General features: G+C 39.8%; 1 protein-coding gene across 3 annotated transcripts in view; it reads left to right on the forward strand.

Annotated features, from left to right (window-relative positions):
• Positions 1–15,797, forward strand: part of PEAK1 (pseudopodium enriched atypical kinase 1) — a 313,213-nt gene that overhangs the window by 142,009 nt on the left and 155,407 nt on the right. Inside the window, exon 1 of one of the 3 annotated variants that reach the window (XM_058665499.1) lies at positions 7,897–8,003. The exons of the other annotated variants lie outside the window; for them this stretch is intronic. The gene's annotated coding sequence lies outside the window, so the exon portion shown is untranslated. Of the gene's footprint in view, positions 1–7,896; positions 8,004–15,797 lie in introns of those variants that run through there. 3 annotated transcript variants of the gene reach the window in all.

The following is a 15,797-nucleotide window of genomic DNA, read 5'->3' on the forward strand; positions in this document are numbered from 1 at the left end:
CAACTGTTTAAAAATATGAAAACTCTTACTTCCTTGCAAACTGTTCATAGACAAGTGGCAGACTGGGCTTGGCAGAGGGTTGTGACTGCACAGGCCTATTCTGTGTGATTATAAAACTCCCAATAAGCTGTATGTTCCTAGAAGGCTATTGTATTGTGATTCTTAAGTGATGCTTGGAACCATTACCTATCATTACGTAAAGAGCACAGTAAACAAGGTTGCACAAGTTTGCGGTGTTTGGACTATGAGAGATTACATAGTGTCATAAGTTATATCAGAGGTTTCTTTGCCAATTGGGAAACAGAAGTAGTGTCTAGTCTATCTTACTCCCAAACTTGCACCTTTTTCCTCTTTAATCATGGAAGGCTGACTTCCTTCCTCCTTCTCTATTCTGTTTCCTTTGGCCCGTCTATAATTTTAAAATTTACCATGTGTTGCTATATGCTAAGTTTCTTTCTTTTGTGATAAAGTTGACCCAGTACTTGTGAACAGAAAATTCTCTCATACTATATTATTCTGAACTTTCTGCTTTCCTCATCCAAAAGACTCTTGATTTTCTTTCTTTTTTCTTCACAGCTCACCATCTTGAGGTTAAAGCCCCTGTGCTCATTAGCTGTGCTTGTGACACCAACCGCATCACTTTGTTGTCCAGGCAGAACACAAAATCTCTCCCACAGTGTATTCTCTTCATTTGTCATTGCTTCCTGGGCTGGTCAAGCTCCTGCTAGAATGATTGGGGCTTTATTCTGTAATATCTGTCTGAAACAGAATTGACACATACACCCTTTTATTCAGTTTCAGGTTTTTAAGACACTGCACAGGACTGATAAGACCATGTATTTTATTAATCATGGGTGTGTTTCCCTTTCTTCCTCCTAAAATGTGCAATTGAAGTAATTCTCTGGCAATAACCCAAATCTAGTGCCGTGGGAGGTTCTGAAAGAGGGAAGTTGGGTTGAGGTGAATACAGCGGTTGCATCAGTGGCTGAGTAACAGCATGGTTGCATTTAGTCAGGGAATCCTTTTATGGTTGCTGAATGTTTCCCAGTGCACTGGGACAGAGATCCAGAAAGAGCAAAAAAAAAAAAAAAGAAAAAAACATGGAACGGTACCTATTTCTCTTTCAGTTCCAATAGAGAACATTGTTTTTTATTTGTTTTGGTTTTGGTTTTTTGTTTATTTGTTTTAAGATGTATTTATTCATTATTGGAAAGTCGGATTTACAGAAAAAGATCTTCTGTCCACTGGCATGCCACATGTGGCCATAAAGGTCATAGCTGAGCTGATTTGAAGCCAGAAGCTTCTTCCAGGTCTCCCATGTGGGTACAGGGTCCCAAGGCTTTGGACCATCTTCAGCTGCTTTCCCAGGTCATAATCAGGGAGCTGGATGGGAAGTGGAGCAACTAGGACACGAACTGGCACCCATATAGGATCCTGGCACATGTAAGAAGAGGGTTTAGCCACAGAGCCATCATGCTTGGGGTCCAGAACATTGTTTTCAAATGGAAATAAAAATGAAGTTTTGTTCTGATAGAAGCTAACAACTTAATAAAAAGTCAGCAAACAGAATTTGCATTATTTGTAAAAAGGTTAAAAATTTTAGGTAGTATCTGTTTTGTTGCTGCCAATACATAGGAATTAATAAATAGGTAAAACAAAATCAGACTAGTCATCAAATTTTGGTAGGTTTTCCTCACAAACTGTTATTTTGCTTTGATTACTTAGAAGCTTCCCTCCATGAGCATGGTTAACTCACTCCAGTCATATGCCATGACACATGGCCTTGGTCTGGAAGATTCTTCATGTGACTCAACGTCTGGCTCATTTCATTCAGCTTTTACATGCTGTCTTCACAGTGTGGTTGGATGCAGTGTCTGAAGCTGCACGTCTTCCCACCCAGCCCCCAACACACAGCCTGTATTTGCTGTAGGGCACTTGTCATCATCTGAAATGAGTTTCCTTGTCTGTCTGTCTGTAGTAGCATATAAACCCTATGAGAGAAGAGATCTTGCCTTCCTGTTACCTCTCTTTCAAGCACTTACAATGCTGCCTAAGTTGAAAGAAAGAATAAATGTAAGGGGGCGGTGCAATAGCCTAGTTGTTTAAGTCCTCTCCTTGAACACTCAGGATCCCATATAGGCACCGGTTCTAATCCCGATGGACCCGCTTCCCATCCAGCTCCCTGCTTGTGGCCTGGGAGAGCAGTCGGGGATGGCCCAAAGCCTTGAGACCCTGCTCCCACGTGGGAGACCTGGAAGAAGCTCCTGGCTCCTGACTTCGGATCGGCTCTGCAATGGCCACTTGGGGAGTCAGTCAGTGACGGAAGATCTTCCTCTCTGTCTTTCCTGTTCTCTTTATATCTGCCTTTCCAATAAAATAAATAAATAAGTAAAACATTTTTTAAAAGAATAAACAAAATATCTGTGCTGTATGATTTGTAAAAGAATGGTTTACTAGCATGTATGTTGGCCAAAAGGAATACAGGATGTAATTTAACAACAACCCAAGCTTATCTTGCTACAGAACTGCTTTTTCTTAAATAATTGAGCCATATTAGAATTCCAGAGAAGATACTTCGGAAATGTGATGTGGCTCCTCCCTGCCCTCCCTGGCTTAGCTGGATGTAAGTTGTGGGCATTATGCTTCATCAATTCTGTTCCTTCAGAGTGTATTTTCTGCAAAGGCATGTCACACATAGCCAGCATCGGGTGCTAGCTTCTGGGACTGGTGTGATGGCTCAGTTGACTAATCCTCTGCCTACAAAGCACTGGCATCTCATCTGGGCACCAGTAAGTGTCCTGGCTGCTCCAGGTCTGCTCTAGCTCCCTGGGAAAGCAGTGGAGGAAGGCCCAAAGCCATAGTACCCTGCCACCCACGTGGGAGACCTGGAAGAGGCTCCTGACTCCTGGCTTCAGGTCAGCTCAGCTCTAGCCATTGTGGCCATGTAGGGTGTGAACCAGAAGAAGGAAACCCTTTCTCTCTGTTTCTTCCTTTCTCTGTAAATCTGCCTTTCCAATAAAAATGAATAAATCTTGGAGGGGTGGTGGGAAATGGTGCCAGGTCAAAATTTTCCCTCCCAAGGCCAGTGCTGTGGCATGGCAGGTAAAGCTGCTGTCTGTGATGCCAGCTTCCCATAAGGGCACCAGTTTTGAGTTCCAACTGCTTGACTTCTGAATCAGCTCGCTGCAAATGGCCTGGGAAAAGCAGGAAAAGATGTCACAGGAGAGGATGACTAACTCTGTGGGGGACTCAGAAGAATCTCCAACCTCCAGCTTGGCCCACGCTGGTCTGTGCGGCCATCTGGGAAATAACCGGTTGGTAAAAGATAGGTAACTTTCTCTCTCTGTCTCCTCTCTCTCTCTTTCCCTTCCTTCCTCCCCTCCCCCCTGAAATTCCACCTTTTGAATAATAACTAAATAACTAACTAACTAAATAAATAAATAAATAAACACATCTTTTTAAAAAAAAATATGAGAGAAGACCATGTGCAAGGTGTGAGGGCTGCGCGAGGGAGTCACATACGCTGAGCACATGCTGCAGCGTGCCCCTCATGACAGGCATCCAACCAGGCATCCGCAAGTTCACAGTGCTCAGCCAGCACTTTCCCTGCCTTTTGGGAGAGAAATCATCAGTTTCTGAAGGAAGATAACAGCATCCAGGGTGTCTAGAGTAGATCATCTGTACCACGCAGTATATAATAACAGAAAAATAACTATTGGATGTGGAGAAACAGAGAAGGTTTACCCATATTTAAGAGAGTCCAGATGTTGGAGTCAGCAGACAGTAACCTTCAATCACTCGTTATCAATCAGGCAAAGATCTTACTGGGAAAGAGGAGCATAAAAGGACTTGTGTGTCCCTCTCTACAGAGAGGAGAAACTATTTTTAGAAAACCTCATACCTGAAATGAAGTTTGCTGGCTACACTCATCAGATATGAGATGGTAGTACCAAGAGCCAGTGAACTTGATGACAAGTCAGTAGAAATCACTTTGCCTAACACTAGAAAAAAAGGGTTTATTTGTTTGTTTGTTAGTTTTTACTTTATTTGAGAAAGAAAAGAGAGAGATCTGACTGAATCCACTGATTCACTTCCCATTTATCTGCAATATCTGGGGCAGGGCTGGCCCCACACCAGGAGCCAGCAACTCCAGTAGGGTCTCCCGTGGCTGACAGGGACCCATGTAATGGAACCAGCACCTGCGGCCTCCCAGGGTACACAGCAGGAAGCTAGAGCAAAAGCAGGGGAGCCAGGTTTTGATCCAGGCAGTCTGGTAGAGGATGCAGGAATCCTGAGAAGCATCTTAACTGCTGTGTGAAACGCACATGATTTTCCCTATACAGTCCTCAGTGACCTGTTTGATTACAGGAAGTCAAACGTAGGTGTCTTACGACAAACGTGTATATTTGAGCCCCAGAGGACAAGAGAAAAAGGCAAACAAATTTTTTTCAAGAAATAAAGCTAAAAGCTTCTCAGTTTGACAAACATAACTTTTCATAGATTTAAGAAGCTCAATGAATTCCAAACAGAATATGTGCAATGAAAACAAACACAAAGTATATGCGATTAAAAAAAAGGTAAAATTGAAAAACACTTAGAAAACAAAAGAAACACTAATACTAGGATTGTTATAACATTAATGACAACTGACGAAACAGAATAATGGAAGCAGAATTTACAGAATGACATCTTTAAGGAATTGCAAAATTAAAAACAACACAAAACAAAAACCCTTTAAACTGAAAACTTTGTGTCCAGTGAAAATAGCATCCAAAAGTAAAGGTAAAAATGAAGTCACTTATAGATCAACAAATGTAGTAATGCATTTTTAACAGTTGTGCAGTATTAGTCATATTACATAGTAATATCAGGTGGAAACTTGTTTCTCTAGAAATAAATGAAAATCTCTAAGAGGGCCCAGAACCAGCTTGGTAGCCTAGCAGCTAAATCCTCGCCTTGCATGTGCTAGGATCCTATATGGGTGGTACATATCCCAGCTGCTGCACCTCCCCTCCAGCTCCCTGCTTGTGGCCTGGGAAAGCAATTGAGGACAACCCAAAGCTATGGGCCGCTGCACTCATATGGGAACCCAGAAGAAGCTCCTGGCTTCTGGTTTCGGATTTGCTCAGCTCTGGTCTCAGTGAATCAGCAGATGGAAGATCTTTCTTCTCTCTCTCTCTCCTTCTCTCTATATATCTAACTTAACTTGCCAATAATAAATAAAAATTACATAAGAAAACCTTTAAGATAGGAGATCGATTTAAAAGATTTTCTTCTGTTTTTTTTTCTTTGACTTTTACTACACTTGATCTTAGCCAAAAGGTCAAGAAGCGATTTTTTCTTTGACTTTTAAAAAATATATTTGAGGGCTCGGCAGCGTGGCCTAGTGGCTAAGGTCCTCGCCTTGATCCCATATGGCCGCTGGTTCTAATCCCGGCAGCTGCACTTCCTCTCTATCTCTCCTCCTCTCAGTATATCTGACTTTGTAATAAAAATAAAATAAATCTTTAAAAAAAAGAAAATATTTAAAATATATATATATATATATATTTGAAAAGCAGAGAGTCAGAAGGAAGGAGGATCTTCCATCCTCTGGTTCATTCATCAAATGGCTACAATGGCTAGGACTGGACCAGAGCAAAGGCAAGAGCCAGGAGGTTCTTCTGGGTCCCCAAGAGAACACATGGACCCATGGACTTTCACCGTTTCCCATTGCTTCCTCAGGCACATTAGCAGGAAGCTGGATTGGAAATGGAGCAGCCAAGGTTCAAACCTTTACCCATATGGGATGCTGACATTACACGTGGGATCTTTACCTGCCAAGCGACAATATCAGTGCTTCTCCTGTCATTTTTTTTTTTAATGAAGCTGACTTTTTTTTTAAGATTTATTTATTTTATTACAAAGTCAGATATACAGAGAGGAGGAGAGACAGAGAGGAAGATCTTCCATCCGTCCAATGATTCACTCCCCAAGTGAGCCGCAACGGCTGGTGCTGCGCCGATCCGAAGCCAGGAACCAGGAACCTCCTCCGGGTCTCCCACACAGGTGAAGGGTCCCAAAGCATTGTGCTGTCCTCGACTGCTTTCCCAGGCCACAAGCAAGGAGGTGCTTGGGAAGTGGAGCTGCCGGGATTAGAACCGGCGCCCATGTGGGATCCCGGTGTGTCCAAGGCGAGGACTTTAGCCACTAGGCCACACTGCCAGGCCCAAAGCTGACCTTTTAAGGAAAAAATATGTTATGGAGTTTGTTCTATGTATTTATCCATAGGAATAGTATATGATCACATTGCAAAAATACTATAATAAAAAGAATATATCATTGCAAGATTCTTCTGCTTTATATAATATTCAATAATAAGTCTATTATGATAATTTGAATGTGCATATTATAATTCTTAGCATGTCACGTCCTCCTCTTGTACATACATAGTTCTAGAGCAATTAAACATTGGAAACTATTTAAGTGAAATTAAGAGGAAAAAATAGAAGATAAAATTTTGAAACACAGTATAAACCAATAGAAAATAAAGACAAGGACCTGGTACGGTAGCATAAGTAGCTGAAGTCCTAACCTTGCATGTCTCAGGATCCCATGTGGATGCTGGTTTGTGTCCCGGCAGCCCCACTTCCCATCCAGCTCTTTGCTTGTGGCCTGGGAAAGCAGTTGAGGATGGTCCAAAGCCTTGGGACCCTATACCCTCATGGGTGTCCCAGAAGAGGCTCCTGGATACTGGCTTTGGATCAGCCCAGTTCCAGCCATTGTGGCTACTTGGGGAATGAATCAGCGAATGGAAGATCTTCCTCGCTCTCTCCTCCTGTTTTTGTATCTGACTTTCCAATGAATATAAATAAATCTTAAAAAGAAAAAGAAAGACAAGATTTTAGTTTTGGATATAATTGCTTAATTACATGTATTAAATATAAATGATTTATGCAATTAAGAATCAAGATAATTTTCAGATTAGGTCAAAATAGAAGACCTGGCTATAAATCACATGTTTCAAATATTGAGATTTAAAAGAATATAGAGAGATTTAACTAAACGCAATTTAATAGATATATGTGTATTATATATACTATGTAAAAATACTTGTATTTACCTATTACACTTTTTAGTAACTATATTATGTTGACACATCTACAAATCTGAAATATTCAGAAAAAATGATTTGGAAAAGTCTTTGAGAAAGGTACTGCAAGAGAAATTTTTTGAGGATATAATAGAATATTCACTACATCCGGAGAGAGTGAAGAGATATAAGCATTCAGATTTGCAAATATCGAAGCATCTGCCCTTATCTCTCTATTGTCTATTACCTAGGACAATGGCAATACTGACATCACCTTTTTCAAGTTTGCTTTCCAATTTTTAATGTTTTTATTGATATACAGAAAACAGTTTTTATGCATTTCTGTTTTCAATTTTAAAAATAACATTGGCATAGTTTGTCCTTTTCTTCCTATAATGTGAAGAATGGTAATTTTGCCCTTGACTAATTGATTATATGAATTTGGACATCATTTTTTTTTCAAATACATGATGGTGATACCCATATTTCTTGGCAATATTTTTTATGGTTATTAACTTGAAAAAAGCAATTTTTGTTGTATTTTTATTGGCACATAATTAAGCATAATGTGATGTGTAGATGCATGTGTATATTGTATAATGATCAAATGAGAGTAATTTGCCTAATAGTCACCAAATATTTCTGTGTGGAGAATATTAAATATCCTCCATGAGCTGTTTTGAAATATGCAATACATTATTGTTAACCATGGTTACTGTACTGTGCAATAGAAAATAAGAATTTGTTCTTCCTGTTTAACATTAGAGCTGTTGATTAACCTCTTCCTGTTTCCCACACCTCTCTCCCCTCCCAACCTGTGGCAACCAGTATTCTGTCAGTTTCAATCAGCTCAGCTTCCTTGCGTTCCAGGATGCGTGAGGTCATGGTGGCATTTTCCTTGTGAGCCTGGCACCCTGCCTAGTTTCCTCAGGTTCGTCCATATTGTCGCAAGTGACAGAATATCATTTTTCCCCATAGCTGACAGACATTTCACTATGTATATATACACCGCTTTTCCTTCACATGTTCTTCTGCTGATGGTCATTTGGATTGCTTCATATCTTGACTGTGATGAATAAACATGAGCATGCAGAGCTCTCTTTAACATTCTGATTTCCTTGTCTTTAGACATATACCCAGAGTTGGATGGCTGGATCATAAGTAACTGTAGGTTTAATTTTTTAAAGGATGCTAAGTAATTTTATATCAATAATTTTGGCAACTTAGTTAAACAGCACATATTTTGTGCATTTCTCTTATTTAAGAGAAAAGTAATTTTTGAATAGTGTCAAATGTATTTGAGATATTAAATGCATTTATGTATATATATGTATATACATATGTACGTATATATCTGTTGCTCTTATGTTTTGTGTGAAGGCTGCCTTATGTCAGAGAGAGCATATGGTATTTGACCTTTTGGGATTGGCTTATTTCACTGAGCATAATGGTCTCTAGTTGGTACTGTTTTGTTGCAAATTGTATAATTTCATTCTTTTCAATGGCTGAATAATATTCCATGGAGTAGATGTACCACAGTTTCTTTATCCACTGCTCTTTGGATGGCCATCTGGCTTGTTTCCATGGCTTTGCTATTGTAGGTTATACTGCTGTAAATATAGCATTACAGGTCACTTTCTTTTTCTTCTTTTTTTTAATTATTATTAATTATCCAATTTTATGTTGCAGTTCCGTATGATCTGAGATTTTCCCTTTCCCTTGCCCTAGTCCTCTCCCTGGATGGATTGCCTCTATATTATTACAATAGTGTAGTCCTTCAAAAACAGTCATAAGTCCGTCATTCTGCTATTTAGAATGTATCCTGGGCCTGGCGCCGTGGCCCAGCGGCTATATTTCTCGCCTTGAATGCACAGGGATCCCATAAGGGCACCAGTTCTAGTCCCGGAAGCCCCACTTCCCATCTAGCTCCCCACTTGTGGCCTGGGAAAGCAGTTGAGAACGGCCCAAAGCTTTGGGATCCTGCACCCGTGTGGGAGACCTGAAAGAGATCCTGGTTGCTGCTTCGGATTAGCTCAGCTCCAGCTGTTGTGGTCACTTGGGGAGTGAATCATCAGATGGAAGATCTTCCTCTCTGTTTCTATCTATCTATATCTGACTTTTCAATAAAAATAACTGAATCTTTAAAAAATAAATAAATAAAGTGTATCCTGACATCATAGGTATGGACAATGGCAGAGTCCAGCATCCTATTAGCAAGATATATTTAACACTTTCATTGGGAGTCTTTCATTTGAAAGTAGAGATGTTTTCACATCTCAATATGATAGTCTGTATTATACTGTTCCTTTAGATGACTGTATGTACTTGCATGTTCACCCATATATCTTTTGCTCTTGTATTTTGCATGAAGATTGCCTTATATCAGAGAGAACATGTGATATTTGTCAGTTCTGCCCCAAGTCCCATCTCATATGCAAACCAGTGGATGCTGTGGACCAGCCTAATCCTGCCTACCACACACATGGCCCTCACACACACCGGCAGGACCTGCAACCTAATCAGAGCGACTCCCAAAACCCCCCAGCAGGCCTTTCCCCAGCCATGGTTTTTGCCCATGCCAATATGTTTGACAGACTGATCCAGTGCATCCCTCCCACATCCCATTTAGCTCACCAATAGGTGCTGCAGCCCAGCTCACCCTGACCGACCACACTATCCAGCCCACACCTATGTTGGTGGGTGCTGCCTTCTGTCCAGACAAGTCTGCCCCCAGCCCTGGATGTCATGCTCACTGGGGGTAGGCAGTTGTCTCATCCGCTTTCCCGCGTTCCTCAACCCTTCCCACCTTGATCAGTGGTCCACGTGGGCATGCGTCCTTCTCAACTATGTAGACATCAAAGATAAATTTTTAAAAATCGTTTTAAAGAAAAATTCCTGCTCACATTCTTTTGCCCATTTCTTCATAGGATTGTTTGTTTTGCTGTCATTGAGTTTGTGAAGCTTTTTGTAAATCCTGGATGAGTGCCCTATCTGTTCTGTAATGTGTTAAGATTTTCTCCCATTCTGTTGGTTGCTTCTTCACTTTGTTGATTTTTTCCTTTGCTGTACAGAAGCTTTTAGTCGCTTTTGTTTATTTTGGCTTTGATTGCCTTTGCTTTTGGTGACTTTTCCAAGAAGTCTTTAACCATTCCTGTATCTTGATGAGTGCTTCCTATGTTTTCCTCTGATAGTTTGATGGTTTCTGGGTGCAGATTTAGGTCCTTGATCTACTTAGAGTTGAAAAAAAATTTTTTTTTAATAAACTGACAAGTGTGGGTCTTGCTTCTTTCTTCTGCAGGCTGCTATCTAATTGTCCCAACAACATTTGAAGAGACCAGATTTTTTCCCCTGGATTATTTTCAGTTCTCTTGTCGAAGATTTGTTGGCTATATATTCTGGGGTTTCTATTCTTTTCCAATGATCTCTGTTTCTATACCAGTACCAGGCTATTTTGATGACCACTGCTCTGTAGTATGATTTATTTATTTATTTTATATGAAATATGCAGAGTTACAGAGAGGAGAAGGAGACACAGAGATTTTCCATTTGCTAGTTCACTCCACAAATGGCCACAGTGGCCAGAGCCAGGCTGAGCTGAAGCTGGAAGTCAGAATCTCCTGCTGGATCACGCATGTGGGTGCAGGAACCCAAGGACTTGGGCCAACTTCTGCTGCTTTCTCAGGCACATGAGCAGAAAGCTGGATCCTAAGTGGAGCAGCCATGAATCAAAGTGGTTTCCACATGGAATGTCATTGCCACAGGCAAAGACTTAAGCTACAACATCGTAGCACTGGCCTGCGATCACTTGCTTTTTAAACTTTTTGTACAACTGACGTCATGTGATATTTGTCTTTCTGTCATTAACTTACGTGACTTAACACAGTGACCTTCCTTTCCATCCATGTAGTTGGATATGGTAAGATGCTATCTATTTTTGTGTCTGAGTAATATTCTGAGGTATAAACATTCACATTTTCATTACCCATTCATTGTTGCTTCCATGTCTTGACTCATGTGAATATTGGGACAATACACATGGGAGTGCATCTGTTTCTTTCACAGATGGATTTCATTTCACTTGGATGTGTGTCCATGTTTGATGTTTTGAGGACCCTTCCTGCTTCTCCCCACAATGACTGCGCTAATGTATAGTCCCACGAATATTACACAAAGGTGTTGCTTTCCCCAGATTCTCACCCAAAGTTGTTAACTTTCGTATTTTCATCAGTAGCAAATCTTACTGGAGTGAGGTGAGGTATCGTTGCAGTCTGGATTTGTATGTCCTTGATGCTTAGTAATGCTGAGCATTCTTTCACATACCTATTGGCCATTTGTGTGTCTTCTTTTGAAGAGTGTCTGTTCAGGCATACTGCCCGTTTCAGTTGCCTGAGATCCTTCTGAATCACAAATATTAACACCCCATCAAAAGTATAGCTTTTTAATACTTTTACCCATTCGTTAGTTTGTCTCTTCACACAGTTGATTGCTTCATTTGTGGTCAAATGTTCTTTGGTTTAATGAAATCACATTGTCTGTTTTTGCTTTCATTTCCTGTTTTTGCTTTTCATTTCATTTTCATTCATTTTCATTGCTTTTCATTTCATTTTAGGATCTGACATGAAAGTTCTTACCCATTTCGTCCTACAATGTCCTTCTTATGTTTTCTTACACAGTTTCAACATTTCAAGTCTCACATGTACAGATCTTTAATGCATTTTGAAGTATTGCTTTTTGTGCATGGTTGAAAGGTTATTTTGCATGTGGGTATCTAATTTGCCCAGCACAATTTATTAAAAAATTTATTAAAAAATACTCTTCTTTCTCCACTTCATATATTTTTTAAAGATTCATATTCTATTTCTTTTTCTTTTTTTTTTAATGGAAAGTCAGATATGCAGAGAGGAGGAGAGACAGAGAGAAAGATCACTCCCCAAGCAGCCGCAACGGCTGGAGCTGCGCCGTTCCGAAGCCAGGAGTCTGGAGCTTCTTCTGTGTTTCCCACGTGGGTGCAGGGTCCCAAGGCTTTGGGTGGTTCTTGACTGCTTTCCCAGGCCACAGCCAGGGAGCTGGATGGGAAGCAGGGTCGCTGGGGATTAGAACTGGTGCCAATATGGGATCCTGGTGCTTGTAAGACAAGGACTTTAGCTTCTAGGCTACCTTGCCTGGCCCTCCACTGCATTTTCTTAGCACTTTTGTCAACCATTGGTTGGCTATGAATGTGTGGGTTTTCTTACAGAATCTTTATTGTGCTGCTTTGTTTTTGTTTTTATCCTGATACTATACTTTTTTAAATACTGTTGCTTTTTTTTCTGTATTTTTTTAAAGATTTATGTATTTTTATTAAAAAGTCAGATATACAGAGGAGGAGAGAGAGAGAGGAAGATCTTCCATCCGATGATTCACTCCCCAAGTGACCGCAACGGCCAGTGCTGTGCCGATCCGAAGCCGAGAACCAGGAACCTCTTCCGGGTCTCCCACACGAGTGCAGGGTCCCAAAGCTTTGGACCGTCCTCAACTGCTTTCCCAGGCCACAAGCAAGGAGGTGGCTGGGAAGTGGAGCTGCCGGGATTAGAACCGGCGCCCATATGGGATCCTGGGGCGTTCAAGGCAAGGACTTTAGTTTCTTTTTTTTTTTCTTCTTATTTAGTGCCTTTAGTGGTTCCATAAAAATTTTAGTAATATTTTTTCCTAGTTCTTTGAAAGGTGTCATTAAAATTTTGATAGAATTATGTTAGGTAGTATATGCATTTTAATGACGTTAATTTTTCCCAATTTAAATCACAAATACCTCGAGACAGGTTTCTGTTTCTCTGTGCTTTCTCTGTTTGCTTTCATCAGTGATTTATAAAAAGCATTTACAAAAGCATTTTTATTGTGAAGATCTTTCCCCTCTTTGGTTAAATTTATTCCCAGGGTTTTTTGTCTTGTAGCCATTGTAAATGGAGTTGCTTTCTTGGTTTCTTAGTCAGGTGACTCACTATTCTGTTACAACGCTACTGGTTTTTGTAAGTTGACTTTGTATCCTGCAGCCTGATAGAATTTGTCCTAGCAGCCGTTTCGTGGAGTCTTTGGGGCTTCTATGTGTCACATCATGCCATTGGCAAAACGGTAGCAGTCTAACTTCCTCCTTTCCATTTTTGATGTCCTTTATTTTTTCCAATTGTCTGTCTAGGACTTCCGGTCAGTAACATCTTGAAAATGTTCATTCTTGCCTTGTTCCAGATCTTAGAAAGCCTTCAGCTTTCCTGCACTGAGTGTGGTAGTTGTTGATTGCTATATATGGCCTTTATTGAAATATGTTCCTTACATACCTAACCTGATCACACTTTTATTATAAAGGACCATTTAGTTTTATCAAATGCCTTTTCTGCATCTATTGAGATCCTCATGCGATTTTTTAAAAAGATTAATTATTATTTTACGTTGCAGTTCCATAGGCTCTGAGATTTCTTACTCACCTCTCCAAATCCCCTCCACCTTTTTTGACTTCCCATCTAGTATTACAATGAGTAGTCCTTCATGGACAGTCATATGTCCCTCATTCCGCTGTTGAAACATTGTTTCTGACATTGTAGGCATGGGCAATGTCAGAGATCCCAGCTTCCTACTGTCAGGATATTTTCAACTGTTTCACTGGGAGTCCATCTTCGGTCTAGATGCAGACATTCTGCACTCCCTCCCCACATCTGGACATGTCAGTCTCTGCTACACTTCTATTACACATACCCTTAAATACAGAGCCAGAAAACAGTCCACAACAGGGAGAAAAACAATACTTTCATCAACGTGAAGTTAAACAACATGCTACAGAATTACCAGTGTATTGCTAAATTGATGAAAAAGAAAGTAAAAACCTTCTTGGAGAAATTGACACTACTGCATGACCCGTGTGGTGCTGAAGAAAGGACAGTAGAAACAGGAACATCTGTATCCATGAGATGTAGCAAAAGCAGTGTTGGAAGGGATGTTCACCACGCAGGTGCTTGCAAACTGTCAGAAAGTCTCTTATGGATGATCAGTTAATGAATCACAAGGATTTATTGAAAGAGATCAAAATGACTAGGAAGTATGAAAAGGTAAAATTCACAGCAAAAATAATTATATCTGACACCAAAAAAAAAAAAAAACCTGCAAATTGAAGCAAAAAAGAGCCTTGCCCTAAGAAGATGAGCAAAACAACCCCTCAGATGTATTAGCAATGAGCATCACAAGGGGACAACCACTTAAAATAAGAGATGAAAATAAATGGTTCCAAGTCTGCCCTTTACATGGGTCATGACACTTGGCATGGGCAATAGTAGGGATTGTAATTATTTGTTGACTAGGTATACTTAGACATTTCATCGTGAGTCTACGTTCATTCCTATGTAGAGATGCCTTCTGTTTATTTCCTTGGTTCGTGGTAGTCTGGTCTCTGGTCTCTATTACATCGTTTGTGGGGTTACATGTGTGGGTCATATGATTTTTGTCCTTCATTCAGTTGATAGGGCATAGAAAGTTATCATTTTGCATGTGTTGAAGCATCCTTGCATTTCTGAGCTGAGTTCAACTTGATCATAAAGGATGATCTTTTTAATTTGCTTTTGGAATTGTTTTGCTAGTATTTTTTTTTTGAGAATTTTTGTGTCATAGATATTGACCTGTAGTTTTCTTTGTTGTTGTTGTTGTTGAGTCATATGGGGTGAAATCAAGTAAATATTGATCTTATACAATGAATTTGGAAGAATTTATTCTTTTTTTTTTTAATATCGATTGATTGATTTAAAAGGCAGAGAAACAGGAGAGACAGATGTTCCAAACACTAGTTCACCTCCCAAATTGCCTCAGTTGCCTGGAACACCATCTGAGTCTCCCATGTAGGTAGCAGCTCTTGGGCCAACTTCTGCTTTCCCAGGAGTGTGAGCAGGGAACTGAACTGGAAGTATAGCAGCCAGGACTTGAACCAGTCCTCACAGGAGATGCTAGTGTCACAGGCCGCATCTTAACTTGGGAGGATTAGCGTTAATTTTTCTTTAGAAGTTCGGTAGAATTCAACAGTAGCACCATTTGGGTCTTGGGTTTTTCTTTAAAGAGAGAATTATTATTATTGTTGTTATTACCAATTCAGTTGTTTTAACGGTTGTTCCTTCTGTATAGGGTTTCTGTTTCCTCACAATTCAATCTTGGTAAGACATGTATGTCCCATAATGTCTGTTTCATCTAGATTGTTGAATTTGTTGCCATCATTGTTCCTTGTAATCTCCAACAAGCACATGTATTTCTGTGGTGTTAATACCAATGCCTCCATTTTCATCTATGTATTTTAATCCTCTTTATTTATTGGTTAGTATAGCTAAGGAATTGTCAATTTTGTGGGTTTTTTTTTTTTTTCAAAGAATTAGCTCTGTTTTTCATGGATTTTTTTTTTTTGCATTTGTTTTGTGCTATGTATTCTATTATTTATTTCCTTCTACCAAATTTGAATTAGATCTGTTCTTATTTTTTCAGTTCATTAAGAGCAGTTTTTTGGAGATCATTATATCTTTGTGATACGGGCATTGATTAATTTCCTGTTAGTACTTCTTTTGCTTTAACCAATAGGTTTTTATATATTGTGTTTCCATTTTCATTTGTTTCAAGAAATTTCTCTATTTCCTCCTTAATTTCTTTCTTGATCACTTGATTGTCCAGGAGTAAGTTGTTTCATTTTTCTGTGTTTGAGCAGTTCCCAATATTTTCCTTTTAA

The sequence above is a fragment of the Ochotona princeps genome, chromosome 6, assembly GCF_030435755.1.
Source record: "Ochotona princeps isolate mOchPri1 chromosome 6, mOchPri1.hap1, whole genome shotgun sequence".
NCBI lineage: Eukaryota > Metazoa > Chordata > Mammalia > Lagomorpha > Ochotonidae > Ochotona > Ochotona princeps.